Source organism: Piliocolobus tephrosceles, chromosome 1, assembly GCF_002776525.5.
Source record: "Piliocolobus tephrosceles isolate RC106 chromosome 1, ASM277652v3, whole genome shotgun sequence".
NCBI classification, from domain to species: domain Eukaryota; kingdom Metazoa; phylum Chordata; class Mammalia; order Primates; family Cercopithecidae; genus Piliocolobus; species Piliocolobus tephrosceles.
Genome location: NC_045434.1, coordinates 195,184,049 through 195,197,210, shown reverse-complemented (window position 1 = coordinate 195,197,210; position 13,162 = coordinate 195,184,049). Strand labels below are relative to the sequence as shown.

Genomic DNA, 13,162 nt, shown 5'->3' with positions numbered 1-13,162 from the left:
AAAAAAAAAAAAAAAAAAAAAAAAAAAAAAAAGGACTGTGCCCAATCAAATGATAATTTTTTTTTGAGAACTATTTAAAGTAGGCTTTAATTTCTAGCTTCGAAACTACATTTATGCTTAGTCCATATTTGAAGGGGGAAAAAATAGCCTGAAAGGCCAAAACCACACCTTCAGGGTGAACTGCAGCTCACCTTCCCAGTACAACATGAAGAATGGGGATAAGACCAATTAACTGCATATTTTGAATTGCTTATTAAGTCGATAAGGACTTCTAATCAAGGAAGAAGCAAGTCCTTGCATACTGATCATTTGTGACCTAAACAATTATGGGAAGCTCCTGGGCTCAAATAACTCAAATCAGCTGATAAGCATTTCTACTCTGCAGGTTGAGGATTGTATCTAAACCCTGTTCATAATATGGCTAAGTTCCTATAAAAGCCATACTGTATCATGCTTGTCTAGGTAATGGAAAATTGTGTCTGGAAGGCTAAAACAGAGAAATATGCAACATTATGTGTGGAAAATAAACCAAGCTCAAAAATATCTGTTAAAAATAAAAGGCCAGGCGTGGTGGCTCACGCCTGTAATCCCATCACTTTGGCAGGCCAAGGTGGGCAGATCACTTGAGGCCAAGAGTTCAAGACCAGCCTGGGCAATATGACAAAACCCCGCCTCCACTAAAATTACAAAAAAATTAGGCCAGGCATGGTGGCTCATGCCTGTAATCCCAGCACTTTGGGAGGCCAAGGTAGGCAGATCACCTAAGGTCAGGATTTTGAGACGAGCCTGGCCAACATAGTGAAACTCCATCTCTACTAATAATACAAAAATGAGCTGGGCATGGTGGCGGGCACCTGTAACCCCAGCTACTCAGGAGGCTGAGGCAAAAGAATTGCTTGAACCTGGGAGGCAGAGGTTGCAGTGAACCAAGATCACACCACGGCACTCTAGCCTAGGTGACAGAGCGAGACTTCATCTCAAAAAAAAAAAAAAAGCTGCGTGTGGTGGCGCACACCTGTAATCCCAGCAACTCAGGAGGTTGAGGCATGAGAATCACTTGAACTTGGGAGGCAGAGGTTGCAGTGAGCCCAGATCGTACCACTGGCTCCAACCTATCTCAAAAATAATAATAATAAATAAAATGAAATAAAAGAAAAAAGAAAAATATCAATTAATCTTCCAGCTATTCTGGAGGGGCAAAAAAAAATACCAATCAACTTACACCAAAAGAGTCACCAAGAGCACCTAGGATTTCCTGGTCCTTAAGTGAAGAGGGTAGTGATAGTAGAAGTAGAGGCTCTGTGTGGCACAGTGGTTTTCAAGATAAAATCTTACAAAGAACCTCAACATATAAAACTAGTAACTATAAGATCTCTATTTTAAGAGGAAGTGAAGTGGTGTGAAGGCTTCCCCACTGTCTCATCACCTCAGGCCTGAGGCAGACTTAGAACTATACTTTGAGACATGGAAGGAGCAGTTGACTTCAAATCAGAAAATCTGAATCAAAGTCTCAGCTCTTTCTATTTATACTTGTGTACTCATCAGCAAGTCACAATCTCCCAGCCTTAGTTTCCTCATCTGTAAAGTAGGGATAATACTACCCCATCAAGTTACCAAAAGGATTAAGTGAGCTAAAAATGTGAGTTGTTACAATGAGATTCTTCCTTATACTCCTCAACCACATTACATGACTTAAGAGTATAAATACCTGGCCGGGCGCGGTGGCTCAAGCCTGTAATCCCAGCACTTTGGAAGGCCGAGACGGGCGGATCACGAGGTCAGGAGATCGAGACCATCCTGGCTAACGCGGTGAAACCCTGTCTCTACTAAAAAATACAAAAATCTAGCCGGGTGAGGTGGCGGGCGCCTGTAGTCCCAGCTACTTGGGAGGCTGAGGCAGGAGAATGGTGTAAACCCGGGAGGCGGAGCTTGCAGTGAGCTGAGATCTGGCCACTGCACTCCAGCCCCGGCAACAGAGTGAGACTCCGTCTCAAAAAAAAAAAAAAAAGAGTATAAATACCTAAGGCAGGCACGGTGGCTCATGCCTATAATCCCAACGCTTTGGGAGGTCAATGCGGGTGGATCACTGAAGGCCAGGAGTTTGAGACCAGCCTGACCAACATGGTGAAACCCTGTCTCTACTAAAAATATAAAACTTAGAGCCAGGTATGGTGGCACACCATCTTGTAATCCCAGCTACTCAGGAGGCTGATACATGAGAATTGCTTGAGCCCAAGAGACATAGGTTGCAGTGAGCCGAGATCACACCACTTCACTTTAGCCTGGGTGACAGAGTAAGACTCCATCTCAAAAAACAAACAAACAAACAAAACCAAAAAAAAAAAAAAAAAAAAAAAAAGTAAATTCTAAATACCTAAAGTTTTTGTTTTTAAAATTTTTTTTTGTTTTTTAGACAGACACTTGCTCTGTTGCCCAGGCTGGAGTACAATGGTACAATCTCAGCTCACTGCAACCTCTGCCTCTCTGCCTCCTGGATTCAAGAGATTCTCCTACCTCAGACTCCTGAGTAGCTGGAAGTACACGCACACGCCCAGCTAATTTTTGTATTTTTAACAAAGAAGGGGGTTTCACCATGTTGGCCAGGCTGGTCTCGAACTCCCAACCTCAAGTGATCTGCCTTGGCCTCCTCAAGTATTGGGATTATAGGCGTGAGCCACTGTGCCCAGCCTAAATATCCTAAGTTTTAAGTTTAGAGGAAAATTTTAAATATAATTCCAATTAGTAATTTGATAGTCTCTATTCTTCAAGTGCTAAAATTTACTCCAACTTTTGAAAACAGAAATGTGATATTGAACTAGGGAAAACCAAAGTGTCTTGTTCAGAGTTAAACTTCACTCATTCAGATTACCGAGAGAGACCCAATATCCATCATTATCCAACATTCATAACAGATACCACATTTTGCAAAAGATTCTAGGAAGCAGTCTTCAATTTTATTTTTTCCTTAGCAGAACTCTTCAAATGAAATGTTACGTGGAAGTAGAACAGGTAAAACTGATTTTTTAAAATGTGAAGTTGCTCTTATTGAAGTCTGAGTGGGAGTCTTGGAGCTCCCCAATGGCATGCCCCACCCCCTCACCCACACTGCAGTCAGTTAGAAACCTAATATCTAGCTTGATTTTCTAATGACCCAAGTGGGGGTTCCATTCTCCTGGGTGGCCACAATACTGATACAAAGTGCTGGCTGGCCATGCCTGTATTTCCTAAGATACAGCAACCGAATATACGAAATGCCATCTCACTGTTCTGAGAAAAAAATAAGAATTCTGGATGTGCTGTCACGGAGCAATCTATGGCTGTGGGATTTTTAGTTTTATGCTTTATCCATTCCATAATCAGCCTTTCAGTACTAAATTGAAGAAGTTCCACCCAGGTACAATGCACATGAGGCCAAGGTCATGAGCCTGAAGCACATATGAACCCTTCCCTGCACTCCTCTCAGCTAGATGAAATCCCAGTCATCTTTCAAGGTCCCATTCAAATGTAACCTCTTCTATGAAGTCTTCCTTGACCCTGCCTATCCCTACCTGTGCCCCCACTACCCACAGAAAGTATTATTTCCATTCCTACATTCTTTGTGCATCGACAGCATGGAATAGTGGGAAATATATAGGCATGAATTATTCGACATTTACTGAGCTTCTACTGGGTGACAGGTACTACACAAGGTAGACACTGGGGTTCAAAGACAAATAACACATGATTACCACCTTCAACAATTTTTTTTTTTGGTTACCCAGGCTGGAGTGCAGCAGCGCCATCTCAGCTCACTGCAGCCTTGACCTTCTGGGCTCAAACGATCCTCCTACCTCAGCCTTCCATCTCAGCCTTCCAAACAGCTGGAAGTACAGGTGCATGCCACCACACCCAGCTAATTTTGTTTATATTTTGTAGAGAAAGGGTCTCACTATGTTGCCCAAGCTGTCTCAAACTCCAAGGCCCAAGCAATCCTCCCGTCTCAACCTCCCAGAGTGCTGGGATTATAGGCACGAGCCATTGTGCCCAGCCAAGAATTTTTAATTCAGTATGAGACATAGGTGATTGGTGATATAATGTGATAGGATAATATAGGCATATAATGGGAGCTCAGAGGAGCACTCTTAGCCCAACCTGGAAGAGAAGATTCCTGAGCTGGACCTTGAGGGATTAGCTACAGGCAGCCAGGCAGACAAAGATGGCAAGGGCTGTTCAGCCAGTGAGGATAGCAAGAGCACTGTTTGGAAATATGAGAGAGCATAGTCTGTCTCAGGAGAACTGCTAGTGGATAATAATTAATTCTTTTTTCCTTTCCTTTTTCCTTCTATTTAATTAATTTATTTGAGACAAGGTCTCGCCCTGTTGGCCAGTGCTGGAGTGGCATGATCATGGCTCACTGCAGCCTTGAACTCCCAGGCTCAAGTGATCATCCCACCTTAGCCTCCTAACCAGCTGGGACTACAGGTGTGCACCACCACATCTGGGTACTTTTTAAATTTTTGTAGCAATAGGGTCTCAGTATGTTGCCAGGGCTGGTCTCGAACTCTTGAGCATAAGCAATACTTGTGCCTCAGCCTCCTAAAGTACTGGGATTACAGGTGTGAGCCAGTGTGCCAGGCCCCCTTTTTCCATTTTAAAAGACTAAAGTGAAGGCTGGGCATGGTGGATCACGCCTGTAATCCCAACAGTTTGGGAGGCCGAGGCGGGTGCATCACCTGAGGTCAGGAGTTCAAGACCAGCCTGGCCAACATGGTGAAACCCCGTCTCTACTAAAAATGCAAAAAACTGGCCAGGCGCGGTGGCTCACGCCTGTAATCCCAGCACTTTGGGAGGCTGAGGTGGGCAGATCATGAGGTCAGGAGATCGAGACCATCCTGGCTAACACGGTGAAACTCTATCTCTACTAAAAATACAAAAAAATTAGCCAGGTGTGGTGGTAGACGCCTGTAGTCCCAGCTACTCAGGAGGCTGAGGCAGGAGAATGGCATGAACCTGGGAGGCGGAGCTTGCGGTGAGCCGAGATGGCGCCACTGTACTCCAGCCTGGGCGACACAGTGAGACTCCGTCTCAAAAAAAAAAAAAAAAAAAAATTAGCTGGGTGTGGTGGCGTGCACCTGTAGCCCCAGCTACTCAGGAGGCTGAGGCAGGAGAATCACTTGAACCCAGAGGCAAAGGCTGCAGGGAGCCGAGATTGCGCCATCACACTCCAGCCTAGGCAACAAGAGCGAAACTCTGTCTCAAAAATAAAAAAATTTTAAAAATTGTTAACATGGAATTGTAGAAAATGAGGCTAGAAAGGAAGGCAGGTGTTGCAGGGTCCTGAATGCTAGGCCAAGGAACTTAAATAACTCCACAGTGAAGAAGAAGGGAGAGAAATAGTTGAGATGTGTACTCTGACTATAAAAACACTTGTTACATTACAAAAGTTAACACAGAATTAACTTTCAAAGCTTCAGAAATTCAGAATCATAAAAGTAAAAAGTAAGATTTGATTTTTAGGCAGATCACTCTTGCAGGGATATAGGAACAGATTTAAGGGGGCTGGATCAGAGAAAGAAGGTAGAGGGAGGCTTGGTGAAAGTCAATGAAGTCTAAAATAGGGCAATACTGGCAGAGACAGAGAGTAAGGGACAGAGTTGAGAAATTTGTAGGAAGTCTGAGTTTAAACAGTGACTTTGCCTCTTACTGGCTGTATCTCCTTAGGCAAGTTACTTTTTTTTTTTTTTTTTTTTTGAGATGGAGTCTCGCTCTGTTGCTCAGGCTGGAGTGCAGTGGTACAATCTCAGCTCACTACAACTTCCGCCTCCCGAGTTCAAGCAATTCTCGTGCCTCGGCCTCCCAAGTAGCTGGGATTGCAGGTGTGTGCCACCATGCCTGGCTAATTTTTATATTTTTAGTAGAGACAGGGTTTCACCATGTTGGCCAGGCTGGTCTTCAACTCCTGACCTCAACTGATCTACACCCTTCGGCCTCCCAAAGTGCTGGGATTACAGGCGTGAGCCACTGTGCCTAGACAAGTTACCTTACTTTTCTGAGCCTTATTTTCTTTATCTGAAAAATGGGCATACCACCACCTAATCTCATAGGATTACTGAGAAGATTAAATGAGATAATCTATGTCAAGATCTTATCCAAACCTGGCATAAAGTAGGCAATCAACAAATGTGGGTTCCCTTCTCACTCTCTCCCCATTCTCTCCTCTTAGGAATTATTTATTTCTGCCTCCCCTTATAGATTATGAGCTCCTGGAGGATGGAGACCATTTCTTTTGCTGTATCCCCTCAGCATCTGGTACATAAAATATGTTCAACACATGTTTATTGGATGAATAAAGGGTCAGTTAGCCCCCACAATGTAAGAAAATCTTGTTTCCTTGGGCATAAGGTGGCTTTGGCCCTCAGAGCAGCTTCCTCAAGATAGGAGTGGTCTGATCACAAGTGGGAGTGTGAGCAACGGCATCCATCAACACCACCCTGGAAATATAGCTGAGAGAGAGCATAACTTCAGTAAGTGGAAATAAGAAGCATCATTAGCTAGATGTTCTTTGTCCTATGAAGAAGGAACCAGTATGTGATTGATTGACTTCCACCCATTTGGCCTTCTCAGAGAGAGAGGCAGAAATTATGTCTTTAAAAATCAGTGAGGTCTCTGCAGCCTTGATGTGCTTCCTTGTCAGCAGCACTGCTGTTGCGCTACTGTCAGTGTTCCTTTGTATAAGACATGCACCGGCAGGGTTTCATTTCTTCATGATGCCCCATCTAGGTTTCTCTAAGCCCTGGATCAACTGAGATGGTCCCTGAGGTAGGTGAAGGCTTAGGAATCTCAGACTCCATACATCATCTGGTCACAGAGTTCTGTCTCCTCAGGCTCCTATTTTAAAGGCTGGGCCTATGCTATACGGGGGAATGCAGGCTTTCTTGATATTCCACTGCCTTCACTAAGGGCAGTGATGCGATAGGAGGCGTGAGTATCTGAAATAATTCACACCAAAATGCCTTTGCTAAGGAAGATCACTAAAATGGCATTTTGACGGAGGTTCTTATGGGAGCTGGAGTGGCACTAGACAAATGCAGAGCCAATCCAAGCATCTGCCCTTCCCATATCTCAGCTTCAAGCAAACAAAGTCAACTTGATTCAGAATGAAATCCAAACCACATGCATGTACCCCACCCAAAGCAGTCTCATTCATTCTTGCCAATTAAAAAAATATATATAGTTGAGCTGGCTTTCCTTCAGCTCCAAAACAGTCTGGGCTAACCCCCATCTTCCTCCTAAGGAAGAATGGCTCCAGCTACTATTTGTGTCACTGTATGTTCACACAGCTTGCAAAACTCCCAATACCCCAGAGAATGCAGAAGTAATTTGTACCCTGAACTTGGACCTGGGGGCTTGCAGCACAATTAAATGTGTACCAGGGTGGACAAGACAGTCAGAATCTCTCCAAAGGCATGTTTCTTTACTCCTCTTTGGGAAGAAAAGGGGTGGGGGTGTTGGGTAGATAAAGACTATTGGCACATTTGAGGCTTCAACAAAGTCAAGCTACATCGAACAGCTCGTGTAATTACAGGCACATTCCCCGACCCAAGATACTGCTCTGTGAACCTCCCACTTTACACACACAGAATTCTGCTCTGTCATTCCGTCTGCAGTTTTTGCTGCAGCCCTTCCTGCCACCCTTCCCACAGATTTCTGTTGAAGCAGGTGGAGGGGGAGGGGGGAGGGAATTTAGAGGGTGGTGGTAGATAAAGAAGGTTGAAGAGGAGAAGCTACACCAAAAGGGAGCCTCTCTTTGGGGAGGAGAGGGAGGATACATTTTCGCATTACCTAGGGAAGGCAGATGGGGGAGAAACAGGAACGCGGGAGGAGAAGGAAACTAAATAAAGAGCACCAACGACCCCTGAGGGCAAAGCATAGGCTCTCTGAGGCACTCACTCAGGCTGCCCAGCTGTCGGATGACATTTGCCAGGGTGATGTTGGTCACGCATTCCAGCTCGCTTCTAACGCTAGGCAACGTCTGACGGCACAGGTGCCTTGGCTCGATGTTCCTCGTTACTAACGGCATGGTGGACCTGCTTCAGGCAATGTTCTGAATGATGAAAAACAACCTAAAAAAGAAATAACAGGAAAGTATTACTCAACCACAAATTCCAGGCACACTAGGGCTGTGTGAATCTTTCTTTTTTTTTTTTTGGTCTTACCCTGATCTAAAACAGCTTTTAAAAAAAATCTTCACTCCCCCTATCTTTTTTTTTTTTCTTTCATTTTTAAGTCCTCCCTCCCCTGCCCTTTTAAAGGTTTCCTATTAGAAGATCTGCTATGTAAGTTTAGAAATTCTGGACTGGTGACTGCTGCCTGAGGTACATAGGCAGCACAGAAACGTTAAAGTGCCAACTACTGCTCCAACCAACAAGAGTCCCCAGAGGCAAGGAGGCATAGTTAGAAAACAGCCCATTCAGCAGACACTGGACGGTATAGATCCTATCCTTGGGGTGTTCATAACCAGGACAGATCAGATTCTAGGCCACCAATTATAAAAATCAAAAAAGAACACTGTCACCTGATAATCTCCACAATGAAATCAAGCTGCCAATAATGACTGATATACATCAGGATATAACTTTTCCAGTCCTTCCTTGGTGAATGGCTGTTAATGTACAGGTAACTACTAGGCTAGGCACGGTGGCTCACGCCTGTAATCCCAGCACTTTGGAAGGCTGAGGCAGGTGGATCACCTGAGGCCAGGAGTTCGAGAGCAGCCTGGCCAAGATGGTGAAACACCGTCTTTTTTTTTTTTTTTTTGAGACGGAGTCTCGCTCTGTCGTCCAGGCTGGAGTGCAGTGGCCAGATCTCAGCTCACTGCAAGCTCCATCTCCCAGGTTTACACCATTCCCCTGCCTCAGCCTCCCGAGTAGCTGGGACTACAGGCACCCGCCACCTCACACGGCTAGTTTTTTGTATTTTTTTAGTAGAGACGGGGTTTCACTGTGTTAGCCAGGATGGTCTCGATCTCCTGACCTCGTGATCCGCCCATCTCGGCCTCCCAAAGTGCTGGGATTACAGGCTTGAGCCACTGCGCCTGGCTGAAATTCGGTCTTTACTAAAAATACAAAAAACTGGCCAGGCGTGTCGCGGGTACCTGTAACCCCAGTTACTCAGGAGGCAGGAGAATTGCTTGAACCCGGGAAGCGGAGGTTGCAGTGAGCTGAGATTGTGCCACTGCACTCCATTCTGGGTGACAAGAGCAAGACCCTGTCTCAAAATCTAAAAAAAAAAAAAAAAAGTATAGCTAACTACTAATGCCAGTATCTCTGAAGTTTAGTTTGTAAATTGACAGAATGAGAGAATATAAAGTAAACATTTTACACGTTCAATATGTCAAACATGATGCTGAGTAAACTGTGCTGTAAGATTCCCTGGTGCTTTCTCTTCTACCCAACAGCTCCCTTTCTCGCTCCCATCCGGTTCAACACACCTGGGCCAAAAGGCTCTAGAGACAGCAGGAAATGTCTGGAGCAGATCCGGAAACCTTCCACTTACTGTTTCTTATCCGGTGGGCTGAGTCCCTTTCCCTAGGAAATCCCCCAGAACTTCAGGTTCATGCTGAGCTATTGTTTTAGATTTAGATTACCAAATTCCCAGTTTTACAAGGATAGGAGAGAGTTTTAATTTCCTCAAAATGGATATGACTACAGTCAAGGCACACCAGACTGGTCCTCTTTCCACATCTTATAAAACTAAAGAAATCTAAAACAGCCTAATGGTTTTCATGCTAGGGAAAATGACAAATTCACTTCATGTGAAAAGGTAAAGCATAAAGTTAACATATCTAAGTCCTCAATTTTTTTTCTTATTTTTTATTCTTTTTTTGAGACAGGGTCTCACTCTGTCACCCAGGCTGGAGTGCAGTGGCACGATCTCAGCTCACTGCAAACTCCAACTACTGGGCTCAAGCGATCCTCCCACCTCAGCCTCCCAAGTAGCTGGGACTACAGGCACGCACCACCATGCCCAGCTAGTTTTTGTATTTTTTGTAGAGATGAGGTTTTGCCATGTAGCCCAGACTTGTCTCGAACTCCTGAGCTCAGCCACCCAAAGTGCTGGGACTATAAGCATGAGCCACCGCACCCAGCCTTTTTGTTGAGACGGGGTCTCACTCTGTCGTCCAGTACAGAGTGCAATGGTGCAATCACAGCTCACAACATCCTTGACTGCCTTGCTCAAATGATCCTCCCACCGTAGCTTTCTGAGTAGCTGGGCCAAGTCCCCAATATTATAAACTCCTCTTTATATATAAATATATAAAGCAAAACAAGGGTTTACTTACATCAAATCTTAAAACACCAGCTCATCACCAAAAAGTTGACTGTGAATACAAAATGCTTAAACCAAACTAAACATTACAGACATATTGTCTGACCAAAAGAGAAAAAAAATCTTTCAGGCTCAAAGGGGGAGTAGAACCCTTTGGAACAGACTGCTCCTTGTTATGGACATTCTGATCTGCTACAAGTAAAAATAAAACAGGAAGCCAGCAGCTTGGGGAACAAGATTTCCTGTCACCAACAGCAACAGCCCAAGAACCAAGAGAATCAGCTGTTTGCTTATAACTTTGAACCTCCCTTTAATAGTCACTGTGTGGCAGCTGTGCCTATCTTTGGGGTGCAGAGGTGTTTCCTGAATACTTGTCTACTGTCTAAGGAAATGATTTCCATTCCACTCCTCTGCTAAATTCTCCCTTTGACCCCATGGGTTTTCTAGTCCAAATCCTGCACTTTCCAATTTAACTCTTTCCCTCTTTTATTTAATGTAAAGGGTATCAGGTACTAAGATGCAATCTTCAGCAACACATGGTAAAAAGAGTTTAGAACCGGAAAGGTTGGAGGAGGTTACACATGAAAGAACCTTGCAGGGCTCTGAACACCATCCTCTAGGTGTCCTTAGATTCCCAAATTTCAAACTTTCAAGATCAACCAGAAATTTGGTGTACAGCCAGGAATGACTGAAAACAGCCACTGTGGCTCTTCCACTGGTAATCATTTGAGTACTCATTCCAGCTTCTCAGAGGAGCTAAAAGAACCAGACCACCTTGAAATGCTGTGCTGAATGTGACCAATGACAGAGCATTCTGGACTTTCCCTCTGGATACCTAATGGCAACTAGATTCCAGGTGGCTACATAAATTTCAGATTGAGGGTGAGGGGCAAATTCTAACACCTTGGTACTTTAGCATTTGTGGTTTTCTAACTGCCTTGGATAAGCAGAACAAACAATTAATTGTATGTCATCTGTTTAGGGTTTACCTGGAACCAAGTTTTCAAAAGCAAATGGCTTCTTGTCAAAAAGGCCAGTTACCACAACCAGTGGGAGGGTACTCAAGAAATAACAATATGTCAATATCTATTAGAGCAAAACAATTGGAAAAGTTTATCTGCTACTGTTTAAAGTGATTTGTTTCAAAGCCACCAAAGAGAGACAAAATTCCTTGTTATATGAAATTACATGCATCATTGCTCATTTTTCTTTTGGATAATCAAGGACTGGTTTGTACAAGAAGTATGGAGTTATGCATGATCTGAACCACAACAGTAACTTGACCAAGAAGAAAAAAATCTTACATTCAGGTGAAGATAAACTTAGAATTGGGCAAAAAGATTTCCAGGCTCTCTCTCTCACACTTCAAGTTATAGAAAATGTATGGGCTTTATGGAGTCGACACATTCTTAGGTTAGTACCCTGACTAGTACACCTTACTAACTGTGTGATCTTGGGGGCAGTTTTCCTAGAGACATTAAATAATATATATAAAATAAAATACCTATTACAGGGCTTTAAAAAAAGAGGCAGTTATTTGTGGTTCCACAGACCCTAGGCAAATCCTCCTATAGAAAAAATCCTATTCACTGATAAATATTTTATTTTATTATTTAAGAGACAAGGTCTCACTCTGTCACCCAGGCCTCACTTTGTTGCCCAGGTTGGAGTGCAGTGGCATGATCACAGCTCACTGAAACCTCAAACACCTGAGTTTAAGTGATGCTCCCACCTCAGCCTCCCAAGTAGCTAGGACTACAGGTACACACCACCATGCCTGGCAAATTTATTTTTTATAGAGATGGCGCCTTGCTATGCTGTCCAGGTTGGTCTCTAGCTCTTAGCCTCAAGGAATCTTCCCACTTTGGCCTCCCAAAGTGCTAGGATTATAGGTGTGAGCCACCATACCCGGCCCCTCATTGATAAATATTTAAAAATACTTTTTTTTTTTTTTTTTTTTGAGACGGAGTCTTGCTGTGTTGCCCAGGCTGGAGTGCAGTGGCCGGATCTCAGCTCACTGCAAGCTCTGCCTCCCGAGTTCCCGCCATTCTCCTGCCTCAGCCTCCCGAGTAGCTGGGACTACAGGCGCCGCCACCTCGCCCGGCTAGTTTTTTGTATTTTTTTAGTAGAGACGGGGTTTCACCGTGTTTGCCAGGATGGTCTCGATCTCCTGACCTCGTGATCCGCCCGTCTCGGCCTCCCAAAGTGCTGGGATTACAGGCTTGAGCCACCGCGCCCGGCCTTAAAAATACTTTTAACCATAGACATATTATGTGGTGGAATACAATATTTACATAAAAAATTTAAATACAAAACTGTAGCCTTCAAAGGAATTTGGTGGGTTTTTCCTGGAGGCTGTTTCCAGCTGCGATCCTGGACTTCCTGAAGAACATATACTATCTCTTTCTTCCAGTCTTTCATAACTGGATTCCTCATGTGAACCACAGAAAAAAGATGATTAGAGTGACAGTTTTCTCAATTCCCCTGAAGACTGTACATAACTAGCACCATTCTAGGCGTACTGGAGGAAAGTTAATATATTACATACAATGAATGCCTAATGACATTAAGATTTAATTCTTCCATGGAACTCCAGTTGAGAAAGGCTTCTCTATCATCAGTAGCACTTTACTGGTATAGTGCACTGGGTGTTGGGGAACCACTGAATTAAGGAAGTACAACAGGGCCACATTTGCATTTTAGACAAATCATTCTGCATAAGCACAGAAGTTATATTTGGGCAGGAGAAGGCTGGAAGTAAGAAGACCAATTGGGAAATTCTTCACAGGCTGAGAAGGAGAAAGTAGAAATGTAAAGGCCCACCCTACCACAGCTAGCAAATATGAACTGAGAA

General features: G+C 44.0%; 1 long non-coding RNA gene across 1 annotated transcript in view; it reads right to left on the bottom strand.

Moving 5' to 3' along the window:
• Positions 1 to 5,990: 5,990 nt before the first annotated feature.
• LOC113225312 overlaps positions 5,991 to 13,162 on the bottom strand; it is a 64,520-nt gene continuing 57,348 nt past the window's right edge. Inside the window, exons 2-3 of the long non-coding RNA XR_003309971.1 lie at positions 7,930 to 8,102; positions 5,991 to 6,482 (exon numbers count right to left, since the gene is read on the bottom strand). This is a non-coding gene — a long non-coding RNA (uncharacterized LOC113225312). The remainder of the gene's footprint in view (positions 6,483 to 7,929; positions 8,103 to 13,162) is intronic.